Below are 26823 nucleotides of genomic sequence, written 5' to 3'. Positions count from 1 at the left end.
GAGCAGGTAATCTGATAAATGCCAGCATTTGGCAATGCCATGTGTGTGTTTAAATGCCAGCCGTGTTGTGTAACCCAAGCCTTGCCTTCTGATCCCGTGCACTCGGAGGGGCACCGCAGCACATTGCGCGACTCGCAGAATCTGTCACTCCGCAGAATCCTTGACGACTGCAAACAAAAGTTCACTTAATTAGATTTCTTGCGGTATCAAAAAATATTCTTAGATAAAAGACATTTCACCAAGGAAAGTAACCCTGTCTCCTCCCCTCCCTGTGTTCTTGGCTCTATTGCTCGCCCGGCTTCCTGTATTACTCATGTTTTTCAGTGTCCTCAGATTCCCTGCTTCTACACGTGTACTTAATTATTGCGAAAGAAAGGCCTTGAGATATTCCATCTGCCTCCCCAAACAGTAACGCTCTTATTGGGGCTCCGGCATCAGCTTCCAAAACATTCTCTCGCTATTGACGCTGCCAACAGCAATTTTTTGGTGGAATTTCTGGCAGGTTTTTTTGTCGTGTCTAACGATTAGGAAAGACAATCAAACCTTTGATTCTGTCATATGTGGATTTATCAGATGCTCAGTGTTACTTTGCAAGCTAATATTAGGCCAAACGAGTTAATGGAAAATCCTCTAAAATCCAAAGATGAAAAATTTGTGTCATCCTTATAATGGGTCGTCCTTCTAGTGCGCTTATATCTAATGATGACTGGGAAATGGAAACCAAGAAATGGCCCCATCTGACCATGAAGATGTGTCCAAAAAAGTGTTCCCCTTTAAGTGTCTCTGGAACACATGGTCCCTTTTAAAGACCATGTGTTCTGGAGACACCACCGTCACCACCACCATGACCACCACTGTCACCATAAAAATGATTTTTTTTTAACCTGGCGTAAATGCCGCTGTTCACCTAAATCAGTGCTGCAAACAGACACCGGATCAGCAGCGGAAACTCAATGCTGGACCTGGGCAATAGGGGCTTCCTGAAACTCGAAAATCCCTTTTTTGGAGCATTGAGACATGACTAGAGATATAAGTCAACCCAGAGACACAGAGACTCATTTGCGGTTGTTGATAGTTTTGACTTTTTGCCCCTCAACGGCACAAGGTAGGTGTCCTTTCACCAGATAAGTGGGCACTCTCCTCCAAAAAGTATACTGGTTCATACTAGACCAGGATGCAAAGTCTCAGGGACAATACATCCTTGGCTCCCCCCAGGTCGTGGTCCTTGAAGTAGCTTCTGATCAGTGGAAGGAGGAATTGGGGTAGAACGTAGTCATAGCCAGGAAAAGGTGAATCGACTTAGCCATGAGAGCAATCGGGAACAGAATCGGTAGATCAGACAGTAATCAAAGAGATAGGTGAAGCCAAAGAGCCAAACTAGGAGTTGAAGAGAAACTGTGCACCGAGACCAGGAATGAATTAGGCGACAACCTGAAGTATGTTAGAGGCAGAAACAAGCTGGCACATAGGCATTAGAGAAATATAGTCCTGAATGAGGCCATCCATAGAGGGAAGTGATTAATAGTGAGGATCTGGTTGGTTAGGACCATAATTTACCTATTTACCGACAGGTGGTACTAGAGAGACAGTTTTCTTCCTTCTGGAGGAGAGATATTTTGCATTATTTTCCCAGGGTGCATTGCCCTTTTAGCTGGATCTCCACAAGGAGAACCAGCATCTTCTAAAGACGCAACAAATCTCACATCTTTGGGATCAGCCATATGATAGACACAAATGGTGCTTGAAAAAAATGACTAAATTATAACTGAATATGGCATTAATTAGCAACAATAGCCCCAATATATACTGGGAGGGAAACTGGTTGGCTCCATTTTTTCAGAACGCTACAAAGTAACAATGGTTTTCCGCTCCTGGAATATGGTCCTCACAGCAATCCTTGTGGCATATTCATAACTAATCTGTTAATAAGCTCCGACAAGGAATATGATATTTTGATGTTCTTGGTTGGAAATGGTGGATTATGGGATTTAAATAAATCCTAAAAAATGGGTAATGAAAAAATCTTGTCCAGTCCTATCGTTACTGGAAAGCGACATGATGACTTGGGGATAGTGCCTCACCATAAGGGTTCTCTCACACTGGAGTATAACAAGGATCAATGTTATACTATGGGGCAGTGCAGATCTGCAATTATTTTTTCATGCCGATTCATCATGAGAAAACAATTGCAGCACGCTGAGTGTGGCTCCGATATTCGGATCACTCACACCCATACAAGTCTATGTGATGTCATCCAAGTGGAGTCCGATCTACACGCACAGAGACCATGGAGAAGATGGAAATTATAGACAATGGAGAAGATGGAAATCAGAGACAATGGAGAAGATGGAAAAATTTTGTTCCCCATCTTCTCGGCACCTGTGCTGTGATTCTCTCATCCAATCACACTCAGATGACACTCAGATCAGGCTCTGCCTTTGAGATGAGTGTCATTAGCATAATAGGCCCGATTCTCTCCCAGAAAGAATACACGCCTGTGTGAATGAACCCTTATTTTGAGTTCTGTTCATTTTTGTGATTTTCATCCTACATTTTATTACATTCCAACAGCCTGCCACCTATGATATATACCAAGACCTGACGATTTCCCAATCAAAGCTGGATTTAATTGGTGTGAAACAAGTGGTGCTGGATGTGTATTTCATTGTATACAGACTATGATGCAACCATTATACTGTCATTGTACAATATTTTATAATCACATGGACTGTTTGTCTGCTCGTCCTATGTCATTATAAAATGGGCACAGCTGAGATTTTACACGTTGACGTGTGGTTAATACTTGCCTTGTGCATTATATATACTTGTTGAAAGATTTCACTCCAAAAGGGTTAACCTTTTTGCTTTACTCCAGGTTGCAATCACAAGTTTATCCTCACGATTACAAAAGTCCTTAACTGGGGACCTGAGTTTAGAGACGTCAGCTATGCTGGAGTCCACCTGGTTGAGCCGGTTCCCATCTTTCCTGGTTAACCTGGGTTTTTCAAACATGGCTTGAAAGGCGTGCTACCATGTGCAGTCACCTGGGGTCATGGTGGTGCTCTTGCTCCATGGCTGCGTTGTGAGATCTGTAACTCTATGATACCTACAGAGTCTTTGAGCCACAGCACTCTCTCCTCAAGTCATGCTCAATAAGGAGCTTTATTTAAACTTTCTACCTCTTCCAATTCCCACTGCTCCACTGATTCTGGAACAGTTTTTCTTTTTCTTCTGTGCCCCTCCGTTCCAAAGTTATGCTCCCAGTATTAATGGTACATACCTTCCCTTCAACAAATTGGGTGTATACCACAGAACTTTTTTATGACCGTTTGCCTTTTCTGCTCTCATATTAGCCAATCAAAACATGGCCGCACCCTCTTATTCTGTGCTATAAGTCCAGTTGGCTGAAGGGAAAATGTGCAACTTTATTTCCAGGGAACATAACTTTGGAATGGAAGGGCACAGAAAAAAAAAGAAAAACTGTTCCATCATCAGTGTAGATGTGGTAATTGGAGGAACTAATCACTTTAAGTTAAAAAAAAAATCCAGTGAAATATCCTCTTTAAGACCAGCTAGTATACACAGTATAGGCGAAAAACACTCATCCTATAGATTTCCATAGAATGGAACATCACTAAAGGAAACAATTTTCAGCATAAACCCGTTGTGCCAGATCGGTCATTATCTCTGTATGCAGTTTATTGCTTCCACAGGTGGGCATCAGTATCTGCATTCCTGACTGAAAATAAGGTTTATTACTACACCATGGGTCTGTATATACTCCAATGTCCAGAATTGGCAAATACTAAACTGTAGTCCTCGCGATATTCTAGAAGCCCATTCACACATCTCCAGATTATAGCTTCCAATTAGAGCAGCTCCCTCTAGCTGTCCATGTGGCTCTTGCCACATTCTTCTCCCTCCCTTGCTCCCTTTTCAAGTTATATGTAGACTAACAGCTACAGTTGTGCTCAAAAGTTTACATACCTCAGCAGAATTTTTCCTTTCTTGGCCTTGTTTCAGAGAATATGAATGATAACAAAAAAAATTTTCTACAAAAAGTTCAATTTTGGTCACCTTACTCCAAATTACCTTGTACCAGAAGTTTTGAGGCTTGTCTCTGTGCTATTTGGCGTATGGCTTTCTTCTGGCGACTTGACCATGCAGCCCATTTTTCTTCAAATGCCACTTAATTGTGCATCTTGAAACAGCCACACCGCTAGTTTTCAGAGAGTCCTGAATTTCAGCTGATGTTATTTGTGGGTTTTTCTTTGCATCCCGAACAATTTTCCTGGCAGTTGCGGCCGAAATCTTTGTTGGTCTACCTGACCGTGGTTTGGTTTTAACAGAGCCCCTGATTTTCCATTTGTTAATCACAGTTTGAACGCTGCTGACTGGCATTATCAATTCCTTGGATATTTTTTGTATCCCTTTCCTGTGTTATACAGTTCAACTACCTTTTCCCGTAGATTCATTTTGCTTTCCCCATGACTCACAATCCAGAAACGTCAGTGGCTGGATGAAAGATGCAAGAGTCTGTCTGGATCCCAGAAACTCACTCAACTTTTATGCAGAAACACTGATTACAAGCAAACAGGTCACAGGGGAGGATGTTACCTTTAAATTTAAAAGAGAAAACACAATAGTTTGACAACAAATGGCTTCACCCAACCAATAACCATGAGCGAAGAAAACTTTTTTTGTTATCATTCATATTCTCTGAAACAAGGCCAAGAAAGGAAAAATTCTGCCGGGGTATGTAAACTTTTGAGCACAACTGTACATCCAAACTATCCCCTTCTTAAACATCAGGAGAACTTCTCCTCTGTCCCTCCAAACCAGGGTATTAATGACAATGCTAGGGGCTTGTGGAGATCTTCTGCCATAACAACACCACTCCACTTCTTCTGCTGGCTCTGAAGCTACTGTCTTGTCACAAACAATGTTCTACCCACTTTCCCCCCAAAAGGAGCGAAGCCAAAATTAGAACACAGCAGGATGAAATAAAAAGACATGGAAGACAATGGGCTGATAGATAAAGTAGGTACAGCATGGATGAAGCGTACGCAAGGCGAGGGAGACACAAGCAAGTCGCTACAATTTTCTTAGGGGTCCTATTTCTTACACACTGTTCACAATACACCACAACTTTTGCCATGAAATTGTGAGAATGGCTGTACCACATTTTACAGATACAATTTTAAGCAAAATTTCAGCAGATACATGAAATAATTCCAATTTATTATCAGGTCTAAGGCACAGGAGAGGCTGGAGACTGCACCCCGAGCAGCAGCATGCATGTCACAAGCAGTGTGCAAACTCCCACTGCAGAGAGGAGCAGAGATAATTATTTGGCAATAGACATATTATCACTATAGAGTACAGGCTCAGCTATGGGGTAAAGCGGTTACTTAACTTGGGCAGAACAGAAGTCAGGTGACATTTTGGACAGAGATCACTCTTAGGAGATGATATGGAGAAATCCAGCCATAGGAACATGTGAGTTTTTGTGGCGAAGCAGCCAACAGGAATGAGGACTTCATCTGCTTCCACGAGGTCAAGCTTGGAGACAGTACACACTGTGCTGACTCTGATATCTCGCAAAGATCTCCATACACATGCACATGTGTGTGTTTAATCATTGTACTTCATATACATTATGTCATCAGTTTATTATCTGTAGATCTAAATTCCATACCACAAATTCTTTGACGGGTTCATCCTTTAGCTTCCTCATACCTTGACATTTTTGGCAGACATAGCTGGCTGAACATGGAACTGTTACACTGATTGAAACAGGTCATGAAAGACAAACTGCGAAAATACTATATATACATGCAGTGCCTGAGATGAGAAGGTGGAAAAACCTTCTGAAAATTTTGTTGGAAGCTCCATCTACTGTCTCGGAAATGTCATACTTTCTGAGCACAGAAGTGTTTGATTTCTTGAACATTGTGTAGGTGATTACGAGCAGTAGGGGAATCTCAGTGGCTTCACAGACACCGTAAGTCAATCGGAGAATAGCTATGGACGATGAAGTCACTGGACAAGGTCTTCAATTTGAGGAACATTTCACTGCCGATGAACACACGGCTCGTACATAATCTGGTCTTTCCTGTGGTAACACCTAGACGATAAAAAAACAAGACAAAAAGAATTGACGCCTTCGAAATGTGATGCTGGAGAAGGATGTTATCAATACCATGGATGGCAAGAAAAGCAAACAAATCAATTTTGGAACAAATGAAGCCAGACATGTCAATCAAAGCAAGGATCACCAAGATACGACTTGCCTACTTTGGACACATCATACGAAGAGAGAAATCACTGGAGAAGAACATCATGGTCGGAAGAATTGAAGGAACAAGGTAAAGAGGAAGACCAGGAACCCGATGGCTTGATACTATCAAGATAACGGCAGAGAAGACCCTGGTGGACCTATCTAGGCTTGCACAAGATCGATCTTCCTACAGATTGTTCATCTAGCAAGTAGCCATGGATAGAGCCGAAGGCCATTAAATAAGTAAATCAGATACATAAAATGGACATCAGTAGCTACATGCAGCTGTCTAGATGGGTGAAGTTCTCCTGCTCATTATTGTTTGAGATTGTGCTTGGACTCCTTGCTGGGAGAGGTGGAGAGGGAGCTGCTTCACCTATAATCAATTACGTACAATTACCTCCTAATCCTTGCCAACTTCAGGGCAGTGCTTACAAGTGAGATGACAGTGGTGGTCAGTCTCCTAGGCAACGAGCTGCAAACAAAAGAAAAGTGTTAATATCTCAAGAATGGCTGGAAGGTTTAATAAGCAGTAAATTGCTAAACTTCTTATTTTTACAAGCACTATCTGACAATAAACATCTATGAAGAAGAGAATGACCCTATAATAGTTAGTCAAGATATCATAATTGTTACAGATGCAGTTCATTTTTCAACTAGTTATTTTATTCACTATGAACCCCCACATTAGGATACCATATTTGCTGCAAGGTACTCCCCTAATTGCAATCAGCAGGATTTTCTTTGATCAGCGGCAACTGTACCCCAAGAACTTGCAGGGAAAGGCAAGGTGTAAACGAGGTTAAGCCTAATGTCAGCTGGCACCGGTACCCAGGAGCAGATGAGGTCACGGTCGTAGCCAAAGGTTGGGATTGGAAGACATTGTTCAAGGGCCTCAAGGGATCAAAACGAGAAGCACAGGAATAGGGACAAATACTGAGGAACGTGGTGGGCCCAAAGACTAAGGAACGTGGTTGGCACAAAGACTAAGGCAAGAAAATGGTGCAAAGACTAAGCCAAGAGGATGGTACAAATACTAAGGCAAGAGAATGATACAAAGACTAAGGCAAGTGGCTGGTACAAAGACTAAGTCAAGAGAATAGTACAAGGACGAAGCAAAGAGAATGGTACAAAGACTAAGCCAAGAGGATGATACAAAGACAAAGGCAAGTGGTTGGCGCAAAGACTAGGGCAAGAGAATGGTACAGGGACTAAGCCAAGAGAATGGCACAAGAACTAAGGCAAGTGGTTGGCACAAAGACTAAGGCAAGTGAATGGTACAGGGACTAAGCCAAGAGAATGGTACAAGGACTAAAGCAAGTGGTTGGCACAAAGTCCTTGTACTATTCTCTTGCCTTAGGCTTTGTGCCAACCACTTGCCTTAGTCTTTGTATCATTTTCTTGGCTTAGTCCTTGTACCATTCTCTTGCCTTAGTCTAAGCCAAGAGGATGGTACAAAGACTAAGCCAAGAGGTTGATACAAAGACTAAGCCAAGAGGATGGTACAAAGTCTAAGCCAAGAGGTTGGTACAGAGACTCTTAGGAAGTGTCACCATCCATGGCTTAAATCTGGCTGCAGAGTGACGTCATTGGGGAAACTTTTGTTCCAATATCAACTTGAAGTGAGCAGTCGAAGTATATGCTGTTGTGTGGGACAGGGCGACACACAGGGCAACAAGTGCCATTGAAGCACAACTTTTGCAACCTTCTAGCAGCCACAAGGTCAGGGGAGCACCTACAGAGAAGAAGTGGGTGACAATGCATGAAGCATAAGGGTCTCTCGAGAAGGCACCAGGGCTATAAATGGCAAAAAAAAATTGTTGTCTGAATTCGTGCAGACTTTGCATTGGGACCTGGAGCTTGAATGTATGCTTCAGCAAGAGTTAATGGAATATGTGTAACCTTAGTCAACCCTTTCTACTAGCCTCCTAGCATCAAGAGTTCGCCCAAATCTGTGGCTTATACACCTATTCCATATTTCTAAGCAAGCTTTGGTGGAAGGAAGAAAATGTTGTTGTTGAACATGGACGTCCTTCAATGACACCATGTACCAGAACATCTCCGAAATCACCTCTTCCCTATGTGTCAGTTCAGACCGTTACTTTTGTGTAAATAAATGGAAAATAACACATTACTTTATTGCCAGATGTGAAGTTTCACAATTACACTGGCAAATAACTGATCTCATGTCAAAGTTCATCAAAAGCTCAATACAGGTGAGAGGAACGGGATGAATGGGGCGGCAGCAGGAGCTCGAAAGTGGAAGGCGAGAAGTGGAACAATGTTCTGGGCCGGATATTAGCACGGGTCATGCATCAATATTGGACATGTTGCTTAGGGCATTGTGTACATGGCAGCAGCATGTGCTCAGACCCTAAAGGGTGGCACAAAGTGCGCCACTATATGGCACCAAACTACAGCGCCATATTACAGACCTGCAGGAGGAAAGCCTTCTTAAAATCACATCTAATGGGGCACACCATGATACATTTATTTGGAATTTACCTTTCTAAGAAAAAAAACATATGTAGGGTCTTATACTGTAGTCTTCTATGGAACATGACTCTGATGCATGAATGAATTGCAATAGTCGGAACTTACACGGAAAGAACTTGCATTGAGCCATTCAAATTATAATCTGCAAGCTTCACCCCATTTGTTCCCCATTAAAACAGTAGTGGGTCACAAGGGACCAAACATTGAACCAGCATAATCCTGTTACCCCCCTGCACATACCTCCGTCGGATGCCACTGGACCGGCATAGACATGGTGAGCGCTATTCCACGCAGCGGAAATAGATATATACCGACATACAGCAGCTCATCCGAGGAGGCTAAAATGACACTCCTTCAGCCTCCGTTGGGTAAATCGGAGGCCTATAGATATGTTTATTGTGTGTCCTGGGAGCAAGACGCGTGAAAGCAGCCATACAAGTGTCCTATATTAGATTTCTACAGCAGAGCTTACAATCTATTTTTCTAGTGTAGCACCCTGAGGATTCGGCTGCTACAGGGGTATTGCACCTCAACCCAGAGGTGTGATATTCCACTCCCGGGTAAGGAAGGAGTGTGGAACTGAGCTCAGATAGACTGCATGCACTACATACATCCCATTCCAGAGGAGCAGGCCGACGGTACTCCCACTTCGAAATGTGCAGGTACAACCGAGCCTGTTCCTGGCTGGAGTGGGAGGGGGGTGGTACATCCCATGTAGTGTAGGGGCAGATAGGGGGAGCAGTCTGGGTAGTGATAGGAGCTCATTGGGTGCTGGTCACCTGAGCTCACACATAGAGGGATATATAAGGAGGGCACCAACTTAGATCAGGGTCAGACGCTGAGAACAAGTCAGTTGGAGAGGAGAGAGAAGGAAACAGCAGCCCTGGAGAGAGAGAGAGGAGAAAGAAAGAGAAAGACCCAGAGGGGGAAGACTGAGGGGACCCAAGAACCCAAATTAGAGCACCGGGTGAGGAGTCAGCACAAGGGTACCGGAACCCAAGCTGGTGGGGGCAAAAACATCCCTAGCCAGAGACCGGAGGCTGTGGGCAGCATCTGCCACGGCCACCCACTACATCCACCCTGAAGGCATACCACATGGAGGGTCAGGGAACCTAAGGCCAAGGGTTGCCCAACAGAAGGCCCGAGGGAGCTGGACCTAGGTGGATCACTGGTGGGGACGGCTGAAGAAAGGACAGAGGGAGAGCTCAGGGCCACGCTCCGGACTTGTTTGGGGGTTGGCCGGATCCAGGACCTGGTGGACGCAGCACGGCTCGGGTGGTCACTAACAGCTGGAGTGACCGAAACATCAGCAGTAAGTAAACTCCCTTAACTGCACAACCCGAGTCTGTCTTCATTGCCGGCTGCACCGCACCACCACAACCCCCATCCTCTGCGCCTGTCCCCTCTGAGGCTATACCCCTCCCGTTGGGGGTTATCCCACCAAGCTGCACATCCACCATCAGCCTCAGCGGACCCTGCTGCAGCGGCGGCCACAGTGACCGCATTACAACGGGTGGCGTAGTCGACACAAAAGAACTCTTATAACATCAGTAAGGACTGCCACATAACACATAGCTTGACGCCCTGGGCACGGGACCGGGTCACAGCCGCTCGGAGACTACAACCCCCCCATCTGATCCGGTGCCGGGTATTCCCCTCAAAAAGGAATATGTCCCAGGGGGCGCGTCAACTTTGGCGTAGTCGGCAGGATTACGTGCCCGCAACACCCGGGTACTGCGTGCCTGAAGAAAAGTGCAAGTTTACCTCAGAAAGAAGTCTCCCGCCGGTTCCGGAGGGTCCACGCCATCGGACTCCATCACCAGTCGTTTCCCGCCGATTGTCCGCCATTTCCAGCTTGTTCCCGCCATCTGCCGAGTTTCCCGCCACTGGGAAGCGATTCCCGCCAAAACCGCAGATTTCCCGCCTTGGAAGAGCAGCGGACGCCATTATGGGCGTGCCAAAGGAGGGCAAGAGGCCACCTCCCATCGTGGGCCAGGACAGAAAATGGCGCCAAAAGTGGAAACCGCCCCCACCAACAGAGACTGTGATGCTGGAGGTGTCTGTCAGCGTGAAAGAACTCCCCCTGGAGCTGACAGTCACCGAGTTGCCCCGGGACCGCCCTCGAAGTGGGAGGAGACGAAAGAGAAGAGAAAAGATGGGTGTCGCTTGGAGCAGTCTAGAACGAGCGCACCCGGAGGCAAGGTGTCCAGAGCGAGAGCACCCGGAGTCGAGGAGAGGAAGAATAGACCCGGGAATGGAGCGGCAGCAGCGCAGCACCGGCCCGCTGGCCAGGAGCCTGCAAAAGGAAGAAAGAGGAGAGCAGAGCAGCACCGACCCGATGGTCAGGAGCCTGCTGGAGTCAACAACCCCGCTAGGCTTAGCGGAGATCCTGGCGCAGCTTCCCCGAGATCGGGAGTGCGCGCGGAGTGCCCTGGAGGGCCTCGCGGGAAGGATGGCCCGAGTGCAGAGGGAGATCCTGGCGGAGTGGGGCCGGGAGATGGCCCAGCAAGCTGGAACCCGTCCACGGAACCCGCTCCCTTGGAAGAAGACACCGACTGCCTCTGCGGATGACGCGGGAGGACCCAAGGCCGGAGACGGCGCAGAAGAGGGAGCGAGACGCATGGCAGCAGGTAAGGGGGACGCCTATACCCCATACCGGAAGACCGCTTATCTGCCCCAGCTCCCCGTCGCAGAGCCCGAAGGTCCCCCGGCCGTACCCGAGACCGCCATGACACCGCCACCGACTAGGCCCCGACCGGAAGCCGCCGTCGCGACCCCGGTGACGTCACGCGTCGTGACCCGGAGCGTGGCGAAGGAAGAGGAGCCTCCGGCCTGGTCGCAGGGCCTAGCGTTTCCGGGCGCCGCATCCCCAGCAGAGCCATCTACCTCCGCGGAGCCTCCGGCCTGGTCGCAAGGCCAGGTAGCCCAGGGCGCCGCCGTGTTAACAGTTCCATTTACCTTCCAGATGCCCCCGGCCTGGCCGCAAGGCCTGGGTAACCTGGGCGCCCCCACCATCGCGCCCGCACCCGAAACACCAAGGGTGCCATATCTGGGAGAGGACCCCTTCAGCCAGCTAGCGTGGCCGGACGGGCGGCCTTTCATCTGGCCCGAAGAATTCTTGGAACTGGAGCGACAAAAGAAGTTAGGTCCCCTGTGTGAGCCCCTGATTCCGGCTCCAAAGCCCGTGACTCGGGTCTCGCCTCCACTAGAAGAAGCCCAATTCGTGTGGGACCCCACGGGAGAAGATTTGATGGGGTTCACCGGAGAGACTCGGGCAGCTGCAGCTGAACGCACAGAGTGTTGCCATCAACAGCTGGCAGAGTTTAAGAGAGAACGGGAGGAGAGGCGGGTCAGAGAGCAATGGGCCCAGACCCGCAGCGCGGAGCAAAAGAGTCGGACCAGAAGGGACCCCTGTGCAGCAAATCGTCCCCGTACCATCGGGACGGTAATAAAGTTTAATGCGCAGCATGGGTGGGGCTTCATAAAGGACCGGAACACCATGGGTGACGTCTTCGTTACCCGACGGGACGTCGAGTCCCACCTGCCAGAGGGTCACAAAGGCCGTGACCTCTACGTCGGTGACGAGGTAACGTTCACCCGGCACAAGTGTGCCAAGGGACCTTACGCCCTCCACGTGCATCGCCTGACAGAGGAGGAGTTGCGGTACGGGGAGGAGGAGCCAGAGGGCCCGGACGGGTCTGAAGCAACGCCATATCACCAAGAAAAAGCAGGAGGGAGCCGTCGTTGAGGACGGGAGTAGAGACTGTATATAGTTGCCCGTCGGGGCACAGTGAACCGTTAGAGCTAAAATAGTCCCCGTTGGGACCAGTGAACTGTTTACCCGTTAACCCCTTTATCCTACAGGCTGAGGACTGTGAGCAGCCATTCCCTTCCCTCTACCTGGCCGAGGACTGAGAGCGGCCAACTTCCAACTTCTCCCTGTATATAGTTGCGCTTCCTAAAGCGCCCCCTACCGGTTTTATAGGAGAAACCATTTTTCTAGAAAGACTGTCGCACTTTTCCCGGACACACGTTGCACAGTGTCCGGAGGAGGAACCTGAAACCAGAGACAAGAGAAGTCTACGAGACAGTTTTATCTGATAAGATATGTTATATATATAATGTTTTATATGATGTTTTATATGTTTATGTTTATAAAAAAAAAAAATTGTATGTTTTGGTGTTTTTGTCTTTACAGCCCGAGGACGTGCTGTGATTTACCAGGGGGGAATGTAGCACCCTGAGGATTCGGCTGCTACAGGGGTATTGCACCTCAACCCAGAGGTGTGATATTCCACTCCCGGGTAAGGAAGGAGTGTGGAACTGAGCTCAGATAGACTGCATGCACTACATACATCCCATTCCAGAGGAGCAGGCCGACGGTACTCCCACTTCGAAATGTGCAGGTACAACCGAGCCTGTTCCTGGCTGGAGTGGGAGGGGGGTGGTACATCCCATGTAGTGTAGGGGCAGATAGGGGGAGCAGTCTGGGTAGTGATAGGAGCTCATTGGGTGCTGGTCACCTGAGCTCACACATAGAGGGATATATAAGGAGGGCACCAACTTAGATCAGGGTCAGACGCTGAGAACAAGTCAGTTGGAGAGGAGAGAGAAGGAAACAGCAGCCCTGGAGAGAGAGAGAGGAGAAAGAAAGAGAAAGACCCAGAGGGGGAAGACTGAGGGGACCCAAGAACCCAAATTAGAGCACCGGGTGAGGAGTCAGCACAAGGGTACCGGAACCCAAGCTGGTGGGGGCAAAAACATCCCTAGCCAGAGACCGGAGGCTGTGGGCAGCATCTGCCACGGCCACCCACTACATCCACCCTGAAGGCATACCACATGGAGGGTCAGGGAACCTAAGGCCAAGGGTTGCCCAACAGAAGGCCCGAGGGAGCTGGACCTAGGTGGATCACTGGTGGGGACGGCTGAAGAAAGGACAGAGGGAGAGCTCAGGGCCACGCTCCGGACTTGTTTGGGGGTTGGCCGGATCCAGGACCTGGTGGACGCAGCACGGCTCGGGTGGTCACTAACAGCTGGAGTGACCGAAACATCAGCAGTAAGTAAACTCCCTTAACTGCACAACCCGAGTCTGTCTTCATTGCCGGCTGCACCGCACCACCACAACCCCCATCCTCTGCGCCTGTCCCCTCTGAGGCTATACCCCTCCCGTTGGGGGTTATCCCACCAAGCTGCACATCCACCATCAGCCTCAGCGGACCCTGCTGCAGCGGCGGCCACAGTGACCGCATTACAACGGGTGGCGTAGTCGACACAAAAGAACTCTTATAACATCAGTAAGGACTGCCACATAACACATAGCTTGACGCCCTGGGCACGGGACCGGGTCACAGCCGCTCGGAGACTACAACCCCCCCATCTGATCCGGTGCCGGGTATTCCCCTCAAAAAGGAATATGTCCCAGGGGGCGCGTCACTAGCACTTGAAGAAATGATGGTTCTCGCTTGTTCCAGTGAACACAGATTGATTTGTCTGAATGGCGGATAGGTGTCATAAAGATTAGAGATGAGCGTTGTTCTACTCGAACTGTTCGCCAATCTCAAATTCGAGCTGTTTTGGGCGGTGTTCGAGCCGTTCGGAGAACACGAACAATTTGAGAAAAATTCGGCTGTTCGAGGTTATGTTCGATAACTGTTCGTGCACCAAAATCATAACTGGATTTTTTCTCAGTAATGATGAAAATTAATGTTAATACGCAGTTTGAGTGTACAGCGGGGCGGGGGGAGGGGCAGGGGATGGATCTCTGCAGGAACAATGAAGATCTCCATTTTTTTTTCTCTTTCCCGCATTTGCAGTGGGGAGGTGCAATCTGTCAGCCTATCAGCAGCGCACACACGGAGCGAAGTGCTTTTTTTCACACAAGCAAGGGCATGTGTGATTGGCAGTGTATGTCACATGTCCTTGCCCTATAAGACCAAGCCATTTTCCCCGTCGCCACCATTTTCTCACTGCTGCAGCTGCGTGTTAGACGGCACCGCTGTTGCTGTGTGCGCTATACCTTGTTAATTTCAAGCCAATTTTCGCACAAATATACAGATAGCTTGGGAGTAGGGAATAGTTGTGATTGCAGTCCTTTTAAGGACTAGGTTACAGCATTTCCTACGACTTTTATCAGGGAGGTCTGTGCTCTTAAATAGATAGGTTGTGGGAGTAAAGACTAATTGTAATTGGAGTCCTTTTCAGGACTAGGTTACATGAGTTCCTATCAGTTTTTGCCAGGCAGGTCTGTGCCAGTGCTGTGCAAGTTTTTTTCACAGCATTTGGCTGAATCTAGCAAAGCTAATCCTTTTTGGCCTATTGCAGAGTGTGTTAGTCAGTGGAGTAGCCTATCTGTGTTGCAAGATATAACACCTGTGTATAGAATACCAATTTTTTTACTGCACCTAGTGAAGTAAAATCTTTTGGGCATAGCATCATTCTATTAGTCCATCTATACTGACCTCCATCAGGTTGCAAACTGAATATAATTTTTTTCTGCATCTAGCTCTGAAAAAATATTTGGGCTTCTAGCAGTGTGTGGGACTTGGTCTATTAGTCCATCTATACTGACCTCCATCAGGTTGCAAATTAAAAATAATTTTTTTCTTCATTTAGCTCTGAAAAAATATTTGGGCTTCTAGCAGTGTGTGGGACTTGTTCTATTAGTCCTTCTATACTGACCTCCAGCAGGTTGCAAATTGAATATAATTTTTTTCTGCATCTAGCTCTGAAAAAATAGTTGGGCTTCTAGCGGTGTGTGGGACTTGGTCTATTAGTCCATCTATACTGACCTCCATCAGGTTGCAAATTAAAAATAATTTTTTTCTGCATCTAGCTCTGAAAAAATATTTGGGCTTCTAGCAGTGTGTGGGACTTGGTCTATTAGTCCATCTATACTGACCTCCATCAGGTTGCAAATTAAAAATAATTTTTTTCTGCATCTAGCTCTGAAAAAATATTTGGGCTTCTAGCGGTGTGTGGGACTTGGTCTATTAGTCCATCTATACTGACCTCCATCAGGTTGCAAATTAAAAATAATTTTTTTCTGCATCTAGCTCTGAAAAAATATTTGGGCTTCTAGCAGTGTGTGGGACTTGGTCTATTAGTCCATCTATACTGACCTCCATCAGGTTGCAAATTAAAAATAATTTTTTTCTTCATTTAGCTCTGAAAAAATATTTGGGCTTCTAGCAGTGTGTGGGACTTGTTCTATTAGTCCTTCTATACTGACCTCCATCAGGTTGCAAATTGAATATAATTTTTTTCTGCATCTAGCTCTGAAAAAATAGTTGGGCTTCTAGCGGTGTGTGGGACTTGGTCTATTAGTCCATCTATACTGACCTCCATCAGGTTGCAAATTAAAAATAATTTTTTTCTGCATCTAGCTCTGAAAAAATATTTGGGCTTCTAGCAGTGTGTGGGACTTGGTCTATTAGTCCATCTATACTGACCTCCATCAGGTTGCAAATTAAAAATAATTTTTTTCTGCATCTAGCTCTGAAAAAATATTTGGGCTTCTAGCGGTGTGTGGGACTTGGTCTATTAGTCCATCTATACTGACCTCCATCAGGTTGCAAATTAAAAATAATTTTTTTCTGCATCTAGCTCTGAAAAAATATTTGGGCTTCTAGCAGTGTGTGGGACTTGGTCTATTAGTCCATCTATACTGACCTCCATCAGGTTGCAAATTAAAAATAATTTTTTTCTTCATTTAGCTCTGAAAAAATATTTGGGCTTCTAGCAGTGTGTGGGACTTGTTCTATTAGTCCTTCTATACTGACCTCCAGCAGGTTGCAAATTGAATATAATTTTTTTCTGCATCTAGCTCTGAAAAAATAGTTGGGCTTCTAGCGGTGTGTGGGACTTGGTCTATTAGTCCATCTATACTGACCTCCATCAGGTTGCAAATTAAAAATAATTTTTTTCTGCATCTAGCTCTGAAAAAATATTTGGGCTTCTAGCAGTGTGTGGGACTTGGTCTATTAGTCCATCTATACTGACCTCCATCAGGTTGCAAATTAAAAATAATTTTTATCTGCATCTACAGTACCTCTGAAAAAATATTTGGGCTTCTAGCAGTGTGTGGGACTATTTGTATTAGTCCATCTATACTGACCTCCATCAGGTTGCAAATTCAAAATAATTTTTTTCTGCATCTAACCCAGCCAATAGTTTTGGCCTAATACCACAGTTTGGCCACTCAGCTCTGCTCGGTTACCATCCATTGTTTTTTTGTGCAAACAACTCCAGAGTTGTGAATTAGTTAACCACCAAAATGAGTGGAAAAAGGCCTGCTGCTGGTGGAAAGGGGAATAGGCGTGTTGGGAAGGGGAAAAAAGGTTGTGTCCGTGGGGTAGGTGTTAAAGCAACAGTAACATCTGCAGAAGAAAGACCATCTTCCAGCCAAACTAAAATGTCTACTTCTTTTAGCGGACAATGTGATAAGATCCCTTTCTTACGGCCACGCCAATCGCTACAAATTCCAGATGAGGCACAAAAACAGCAGGTGCTTCAACGGATATCAAGTGCTCCTTTAAGTGGGCTCTCCTCCACATCAACTTCAACATCACAAATACTCCAGTCCTCAAAGGTGTCACCCAAATCGCACTTGCTTCCTCACAGCTCCCAAATCTCCAGCTGCCCGTCTGAGTATGAGGTAGAACAGATGGTTGAGTCTGCAGAGCTGTTTACTCATACTATAGCCTGGGAATCAGAGGTCGACTCCAGCGCTTCTGTGAATCCAGACGAGGAAATGATCTGCACTGATGCCCAGAATCTTTATGAGTCGGATCCAGGACCAGACGCAGAAGGTTCTGACCATAATGTAGACCCTCATTCCCAAACTGTAACTCCTGTTGGTGGAGACAATGAGGAAGACGATGATAAGACTCAAATACCTGATTGGAGCGACAACTTTAGTTTTTTGTCAGGGCAGGAACAGGTTGGCTCTGAGGACGACGGGTGTGATAACGCACAGGGTGATGATGATGAGGTCGGAGATCCCACTTACTGTCAACCCACAGTCAGCCAAGAGATGAGGTCAGCAGAGGAGGTGGAGGAAGATGCTAGTGACGACGAGGTCAGGTTGCGCCTTCCTGGACAGAGACGTAGTACTGGAAGCACGTCAACAACTGCATCCTCAAACACAACTCTGCCTCTCACCACAAGTCGTGGTGGCTCTTCAGGTCGCATGGGTGCTAAGCCTTGCATAGCCTGGGCATTTTTTCAGATCGATAAAGATGACCCAACTCGTGTTATCTGTAACATTTGTCAGCAAAAGCTAAGTAGAGGCCAAAAAATACATAGTTTGAGTACTTCATGCATGAACCGGCACATGGACATGAAGCATAAGTTGCAGTGGGAAGCTCAGTGTGCTACAATGCGGCCTAGCCGGCCGGGCCAATCACCGTCTGCCATATCTTGTGCATCCGCGGCCTCTTCATCCTCTGTGACTGGGGGGACAGCAGTCACACCTGTTTTGGGGCGCAGACCTGCCACCTCTTTACCCGCAACAGTCAGCGTGATTGGCAGGTCATCATTTTCTTTGGAGGTGGTAACACCAGCTGGTGTTGAGCGCTGTCCGACATCGATAGCACCACCTTTGGATCAAGGCAACCTAACATGTCCGCCTGCATCTTCCTCACAGACCGGCAGTTTGCCGGGGACACCCTTATCAACCCCGTCTAAGCACAATAGCCAGCCCTCGGTCCCTCAGATGTGGACAAGTAAAAGACCATTTCCTCCTAGCCATGAGAAAGCTAAGAGGTTGAATTTCACCATCTGCAAGCTCTTGGCTACAGAAATGCTGCCTTTCCGCCTGGTGGACACAGAGGATTTTCGAGACCTTATGTCCGTCGCAGTGCCCCAGTACCAGATGCCCAGTCGGCACTACTTCTCAAAGAAAGGTGTGCCTGCGCTCCACCAGCATGTCGCACACAACATCACCGCTTCTTTGAGAAACTCTGTGTGTGACAGGGTGCATTTCACCACAGACACTTGGACGAGTAGGCATGGACAGGGGCGTTACATGTCGCTGACTGGGCACTGGGTAACTATGGTGACAGCAGGACAAGGGGCTGCTGTCCAAGTCTTGCCGTCCCCACGAGTTGTGCGTCAATCCTCTTTATGTCAAAGTTCATCCACTGCTTCTGCCTCCTCAACCTCCTCTCGGTCTTCCACCTGCACCCAAAGCCTGTCTGGTCATGCCACAAGCTTTCTAACTGCGCAGAAGGGATCCTGCACACCTCCTTACTATGCTGGCAGTAGGGCTCAACGTCATCAGGCGGTTTTTACATTGAAATGTCTGGGAAATGTGAGTCACACAGCTGAGGAGTTGTGGTCAGCTCTGGAGAACCAATTTCATGAATGGTTGTCTCCACTGGACCTGAAACCAGGGAAGGCCGTGTGCGACAATGCTGCAAACCTGGGTGCGGCCCTTCGCCGGGGCAATGTCACACACGTGCCTTGTATGGCTCACGTGTTGAACCTGGTTGTCCAGCAATTTTTAGCCCACTATCCCAGACTAGATGGCCTTCTGCAGAGGGCACGGTCGCTGTGTGCTCACTTCCGCCGTTCGCATCCCGCAGCTCAGCGACTTACATCTCTACAGAAGTCGTTGGGCCTGCCACTTCACCGGCTAAAATGCGATGTGCCTACCCGGTGGAATTCAACTCTGCACATGTTGCAGCGACTGTGGCAGCACCGACAAGCCCTGGTGCAATACGTTCTGACGTATAGCCTGGGCCAACGAGATTCAGAGGTGGGGCAAATCACGCTGGAGGAGTGGTCTCAGATCAGGGACCTATGCACCCTTCTGCACAGTTTTGAAATGGCGACGAAGATGTTTAGTGCTGACGATGCCATTATCAGCATGACTATTCCGGTGATTTACATGCTGGAGCACATGTTAAACAGAATTCGGAGTCAGGTGGTGGCACAAGAGGAGGTGGAGGAAGTAGAGGAGGAGGAGTTGTATGCGGAAGGGCTAACATCTGCAAGGTCCAGACGGTCGGCAGCACCAAGGCGGCAGGCATGTGAGGGTGGGGGAGATGGTTTTACCAGGGCGCATGGTAGCAGCCAAACTAGTGAGGAAGGTGCAGGAGCCCAGGAAGAAGTGGAGGACGAACTGATGGAAGACTCATCAGATGAGGGAGACCTTGATCACATTTCTGTTGTGCGAGGTTGGGGGGAGAGGACAGAGGAAGGAAGCATGATTGTTACCTCGCCACCAACACAACAGGGACTTGGTGCTCCTGGATGCGCAACACACATGAGTGCCTTCTTGCTGCACTACCTGCAACATGACCCTCGAATTGTGAGAATTAGAAATAATCCTGACTACTGGGTTGCCACACTGTTAGATCCCCGGTACAAAAGTAAATTTGCAGAAATTATTCCTGCCATAGAAAGGGATGCACGCATGCAGGAGTATCAGCAGAGACTGTTGCAGAATCTTACATGTGCTTTTCCACAAAACACCAGTGGTGCACGTAGTGAATCTCACAGTTCCAACTTGCCAACCGTGGGACCGTCAAGTGTTCAGCACTCAAACCGTAACAGAACCACAGTATCTGCTGGTAACATCAATTTTGCGGAATCATTTCACCACTTTTTTAGCCCATCCTTTGCAAGGCCACAGGAGACAAGAAGTCTGACACATAGTCAACGCCTAGAGACGATGGTACAGGAGTATCTCCAAGTAAACATTGAAGCCACGACTGTGTCACTGGACCCTTGCTCTTTTTGGGCTTCCAATCTGGATAAATGGCCGGAGCTAGCCACTTACGCCTTGGAGATCTTGTCATGCCCCGCAGCCAGCGTTCTGTCTGAACGTGTGTTCAGCGCTGCTGGTGGTGTGCTGACAGATAAGCGCACGCGGCTCTCCACTGATAATGTAGACAGACTCACGTTCATAAAGATGAACAAATCATGGATCCGAAACGACTTTTCTACCCCTGTGTCATCCTGGGGAGAGTAAAAGCTTGATGATTGGTTAAAATCACCCTACCAACCGTTTTAAGCTTTCAAATTACTAATCATGTTTATCTGTATCTTGACTGGAAAATAATTTGGGCTTTGTAGCAGTGTGCAGCACTGATCCTATTAGGCCATCTATACTAAAGCTTCACCAGATTTAAAATTAAAAATAATTTTTAGCTGCATCTAGCCCGGAAAATAATTTTGGGGCTCCGAGATGCGCAAGGCACATAAGTGCCTTCTTGCTACACTACCTGCAGCATGACCCTCATATTGTCAGAATTCGAAGTAATCATGACTACTGGGTTGCCACACTCTTAGATCCCCCAAACTTTTCGATCAACCTTTTCATTTTAATAAAGACCAAAAAAATGGTCATTTTTGAAATTATAAGCATTAGCAGGTTGTTAGAAACTGAAATCAAACAGTTTTCAACTCAAAACTTTATTCTAGGTGATGTTACATTTTCACATAGGACCCCTTGTTCGAAAGGAGCTTCTGAACTCTCTCGTCCATTGAATTTGTCAGGTTTTGGATGGTTTCTGCTTCAATTGTTTTGCATGAGGACAGAATACCCTCCCAGAGCTGTTGCTTAGATGTGAACTGCCTTCCGCCATCATAGACACTCCTTTTAATGATGCTCCAAAGGTTCTGAATGGGGTAGAGGTCAGGGGAGCATGGGGGTCACACCATAAGTTTGTCCCCTTTTATGCCCATATCAGCCAGAGATGCAGATGTTTTATGTGCAGCATGAGATGGTGCATTATCATGCAGAAAAATGATCTTGCTGTGAAATACACGGTTCTTCTTCTTGAACCATGGCAGGAAGTGCTGTTTGAGAAAATCCACATACATTATGGAGTTCATCTTTAGCGCCTTCAGGGATCCTAAAGGGGCCGACAATCTCTCTCCCCATGATTCCAGCCCAAAACATTACTCCACCTCCTCCTTGTTGGCGCTGTAGCCGTGTTTGCGTGGGGTGTCCATCAACCAGCCATCCTCCACTCCATCCATCTGGACCATCGAGCGCTGCACGGCACTCATCCGTGAACAAAACAGTTTTGAAATCAGTCTTCATGTAATGTTTGGCCCACTGGAGCCGTTTCTGCTTGTGTGAAGTGGATAGAGGAGGTCGACAGGATGGCGCATGCACAGCTGCAAACCTCTGAAGGACCCTGCATCTTGTTGTTCGGGGGACGTTGGAGGCACAAGCAGCTTCAAAAACTTGTCTGCTGCTATGACAAGGCTTTTTTGCCGCTGCTCTTTCAACCTGACGTAATTGCCTGTAGGAAAGAGTCCTCAATTTGCCCTTATCAGCACGCACATGTGTGTACTGTGAATCAGCTACATACTTCTTGATTGCCAAGACACTTCATCCTGATCATCGCACAATGTTGATTGTAGTCATGCCTTGACCTAAACACTCCACAATTTGTTGCTTCTCAGCAGCTGACACATCCTTTTTCTTTCCCATTTTGGCAGAAAATGTAGGCTGCTTAATAATGTGAGAGAGCCTTCTTAAGTAGTCTTGCCTTTCATTGGACACACCTGCCAAACTAATTAGCACAGGTGTCTGCAATTGCTTACAGTGATATAAAGAGCCCTGACACACATCACCATCAATGAGTTTAACTGACAAACAAACAAATTCTTCCCTTATCACTCCTAAACACTTTTTGCATAATAATTTGGAACGCGGTGTACATGTGCTTTTCCACAAAACACCAGTGGTTCACGTAGTGAATCTTACAGTTCTAACTTGCCAACCGTGGTCTGTATGGAGTTGTTCAATAAAGGGCCCAAAATTAAGATAACATAGATGGGAGAGGTCTCTATGAATAGGAATTCCTAAGTATTTGATACCCTGTGAGGGCCAGGCAAAGGGAAAGTTGGACTGGATGGAATCCTATATGGATTTGGGGAGGGAGACATCGAGGGCCTCAGACTTCGCTGCATTGATTTTAAAATTTTACCATGTAACAAAGTGATCTATTTCAGCCATAACAGCATGGATGGATATATGTGATTGAGTGATATATACTAGGACATCATCAGCAAATAGAGAGCACTTGTACTCGGTGCCTCCCACCTCAATCCACCTAATATTGGGGTTATGGCGAATTGATGAGAGCAGGTGCTCCGTCACTAGGATGTATAAGAGAGGGGACAGAGGACATCACTGCCTTGTCCCATTGGTGATTGTGAAAGGTGATGAAAATGTTCTGACGCACCCCCTGGGCCTTGGGACACCCGGAGCCGGACCCTTTTTGGTGGATGCTGGTGGTTGTAGTCTTCGTGGCGGCGACCCAGTTCCGTGGCTCAGGGCGATCAAACCAGTGGCGGAACTATTTATGTGGTTTTCATGTTTAAATGTCCGACTACGCCACCCGTGGATTGCGGTCAGAGTGAACCGCCGCTACAGGGCAGACCGCTGAGGCTGGTGTTGTGGGTGCAGCAGAGCGTAGCATAACTCCCCACGGGAGGAGTATAGCCTCAGGGCAGTGTATGCGGAGGATGGGGGTGATGGTGCAGGGCAGCAGCAGTAACGACACGGAGTCAGTGATGCAGTCCAGGGCCTTTACTCACAGTTCTTATTATCCAGACCACGTCTGCAGGTAACGGCTGCCCACGTCGTACTGTGCTCACCAGGTGAGGGGCTCAGACAACTCCCAGATAACTTTGGAGCACTTCACAGGACCCCCTTTGTGTGTCCTTTGTCTGGCCTTTCTTACCAACACTTCTGTCCGGCTGCCTCGGGCCTCCTCTTGGTAAACTTGGCGCCAGTTTCCCTGACCCTATGTGGTGCCTTCCTAGCGGGTGTAGCGAGGGGTTGCGCCACATAAAATGTCAGAGCCTCCGGTTTCTAGCTGAGGGTCGTTTCCTGCCTCCACTAGTTCGGGGACCGGTCTCCCCCTTTGGCCTGACCCCTCCACGCAGGTGGATTCGGGCGTGCGGTGGCGACTCGCCCGTCCGCACCCCTGGGATCCCTTCATTCCTCGTTCCTGGAGCCTTCTCCGCTCCTCTTCCTTCCTTCTCCCTCTTCCAGGCCTGGGCCTCTGTTACTAGGCCCGCCTCCGGAGCAGAGCTCATGCAGAGCCCCTGCTCCCTGCCACTTCTGCTCAGACTTCTCTGCACTGAACTAAGATGGTGCCCACCTTTTATACTCCCTTCTCAATGCACCCAGGAACTGCTTCCTCCCTGCTCCTGCACTACAGGGTTCCCCTTCCTCAGTGTTCCCTCCCCCCACTCCAGCCAGGGACAGGGACTGTCGTGCCCATCTCAGGGGCATATTGGTCGCCCTGCCCCACGGCAATGTGGTGTAATGCATGCAGGTGTCGGGTCCTGATCCACACTCCATCCTTACCTGAGAGTGAGATATCACACCTCTGGGTGAGGTGCAATACGTCTGTAGCAACCGAGCCCTCAGGGTGCTACAGTTCCATTTATCTTCAGCCTAGGTGACGTATTGCGATACAGGGCCGTGATTTTGGCTATAAAAGGGTCCCCTAGACCCCTACCCCAAGCTTTTTAAGAGAATCATATATGGCGTGCCAGGAGACTCTATGGAATGCTTTCTCAGCATCCAACGAGAGTATCTAATTACAAATTTTTAACTGCATCTAGCCCAGGAAATACTTTGTGCCTAGTAGCAGTGTCTGCTAGTGAGCGGATTATCCCGGCTGTTAAGCAAGCTGCACCACCTGTAGTTTAGACACTTAATTTTTTCAAAGGAAATGCTTCGGGACCATGGGATACTTAGTGAAGAGCATCAGGAGGCACCCCAAGGCATAGGGGCTGGGACTGGCAGTAGGATGCCTTGCGGTGGACAGCCGAGCTCGATCCTTATAAAAGCTTTTTAACTGCAGCAGGTTTAGTGGACGCTACTGGAGCTGGAATTACGCGGCTGCTGGCATGAGACTTGCCCTCCAATAGATCCTTGTAAATGGATTTAAAGTGTATTCATTCAAATTAGAGAGACAATTTAAATTAAAAAGCTTAGAGCTGCCTCCACCACAGGGGGGCTCGCTCGACCCACCAGCAGACAGGCACCAGTATTGGGAGAGGGGGGCTGGCCGTCAGGGTTCACCGCGGCTCTGGCACAAACCCGGCGACACGGAGGTGGCACGGGCAGGAGCGGACTGGCCGTGTCGGCTTCTCACTTTTTGGATTTTAGAAGGGCATGACATGCCTATATCTGTGTCTCCCCCTCCTTTTACTCCTTCACCTCTTTTATTTTCGCATGACTATATGTACTTGTCACTTTTCCATGTGTTAGTTGTGTCTTCTGAGCAGTTTGTCAGCTTTTGGACACCTTTGAAGGTGTTTTCTATGTGTTTCTATGTGTTTTTGTTTGCCTGCCATTGGTTTTAACGGTGTTCGAAGGTGTTCGACGAACAGTTCGACGAACAGTTCGGCGAACACACGGGTGTTCGACGAACCGAACCGAACTCGAACACTACGGGGGTGGCTCAACACTAATAAAGATAACAGAACAGGGAATGAAGGTGTCTTTGATGCAGTGCCGATGGTTGTTACAACATGTATGAAGTCTGTGGATGTCCACGTAAAAACACCGCACCCCTTCTCCAAATGCAAGTGGAATGAAGCTAAAGCAATGTTTAAATAATACCACCACACTGCACCCAAATAATAGTGTCACAGAGTAATACCGCCATAGAGTGCAGAAGTAATAGTGTCACAGAGTGCAGATATAATACTGCCATAGAGTGCACATATAAAATCATGAAACTGTGCACAAGTAATAGTGTCACAGAGTGCAGAAATAACACCGCCATAGAGTGCACATATAAAATCATCATACTGTGCACAAGTAATAGTGTCACAGAGTGCAGAAATAAACCGCCAGAGAACACACATATAAAATCATCAAACTGTGCACAAGTAATAGTGTTACACAGTGCAGAAATAACACCGCCATATAGTGTGCATGTAAAATCATCGTACAGTGCACAAGTAATAGTGTCACAGAGTGCAGAAATAACACCGCCATGTAGTGTACATATAAAATCATCAAACTGTGCACAATTAATAGTGTCACAAAGTGCAAAAATAATATCACCATAGAGTTCACATTTTAACCATCATATGGTGCACAAGTAAAAGTGTCAAAAAGTGCAGAAATAATATTAGCATAAAGTGCACATATAAAATCATCAAACTGTGCACAAATAGATGTCACAGGTTGTATAAATAATACCACCATAAAGTGCACGTACAAAACATATAAAACCATCATACTGCGCATAATAGTGCAGAGATAATATTGCCATAGAATGCACGTATAAAGACATTGTGTGTTCCACAAATAACAGTGTTACTGAGCACACAAATAATGTCGCCATGAAGTATACATATAAAATAATCATACTGTGCTCAAATAACAGTGTCACAAATAATACCGACATACAATGCTCATAAAAAACTATCGTTTTGTGCGCAAATAACAATTTCACTGAGTGTTAATAAGGCCACTATGCATTGCAGAGATGAAACAATTATATTGTGAATAAATACCACTGCTGCTGAGTGCATAAATAATACCGTTATACAGTGCACATATGGAAACATCATATTGTGTACAAATAATACAACCATACAATGCCCATAAAATCATCACATATTAGTGGTCATGTAAAATCATTATACCATACACAATTCAGTTTCATAAGTTGAAAAAAAATACTGCCTCCATACAGTTCTCATATGAAACCATCATATTGTGCACAAATGATACGGCCATACAGTGCATATATAAAAACCATTATATCGTGTTCAAATAGGTGTAACTGAGTGCACTATAATACCGCCAGAAATGTCATACAGTGCATTAATAACAATATGATTTGTATAAGTGCCCCGAGGAGATCTGTCAGGAACCTCTCTGACAAGGGCTGAGCATTCTCTCGCCACCTGCTTTGTTGTGGTCCTGCATTGTGGGTTTGGGGGGCTGCGTTTGTAGGGTTATTGTTCACTGCTTTGATCTGACCTGGATGAACGTTCTCACGGCAGAGCGACAACAGATGCAGAGAATGTTTTACATTAATATCTGCTCT

General features: G+C 47.0%; 1 long non-coding RNA gene across 2 annotated transcripts; it reads right to left on the bottom strand.

The window, feature by feature from the left end:
• Nucleotides 1–26823, bottom strand: LOC141264520 (uncharacterized). 2 transcript variants are annotated; one of them, XR_012319985.1, is made up of 4 exons: nt 26757–26823; nt 6681–6755; nt 5699–6127; nt 1–167 (listed from the first exon to the last, which is right to left on the bottom strand). It is a non-coding gene; the product is annotated as an uncharacterized lncRNA (long non-coding RNA). The 2 variants fall into 2 exon arrangements; XR_012319984.1 differs by lacking the exon at nt 1–167 and having other exon boundaries at nt 5221–6127.

Source organism: Phyllobates terribilis, unplaced genomic scaffold, assembly GCF_046119375.1.
Source record: "Phyllobates terribilis strain yellow unplaced genomic scaffold, ASM4611937v1 Scaffold_4__5_contigs__length_816908805, whole genome shotgun sequence".
Classification (NCBI taxonomy): Eukaryota; Metazoa; Chordata; class Amphibia; order Anura; family Dendrobatidae; genus Phyllobates; species Phyllobates terribilis.
This window is presented reverse-complemented; position numbering and strand designations above follow the sequence as displayed.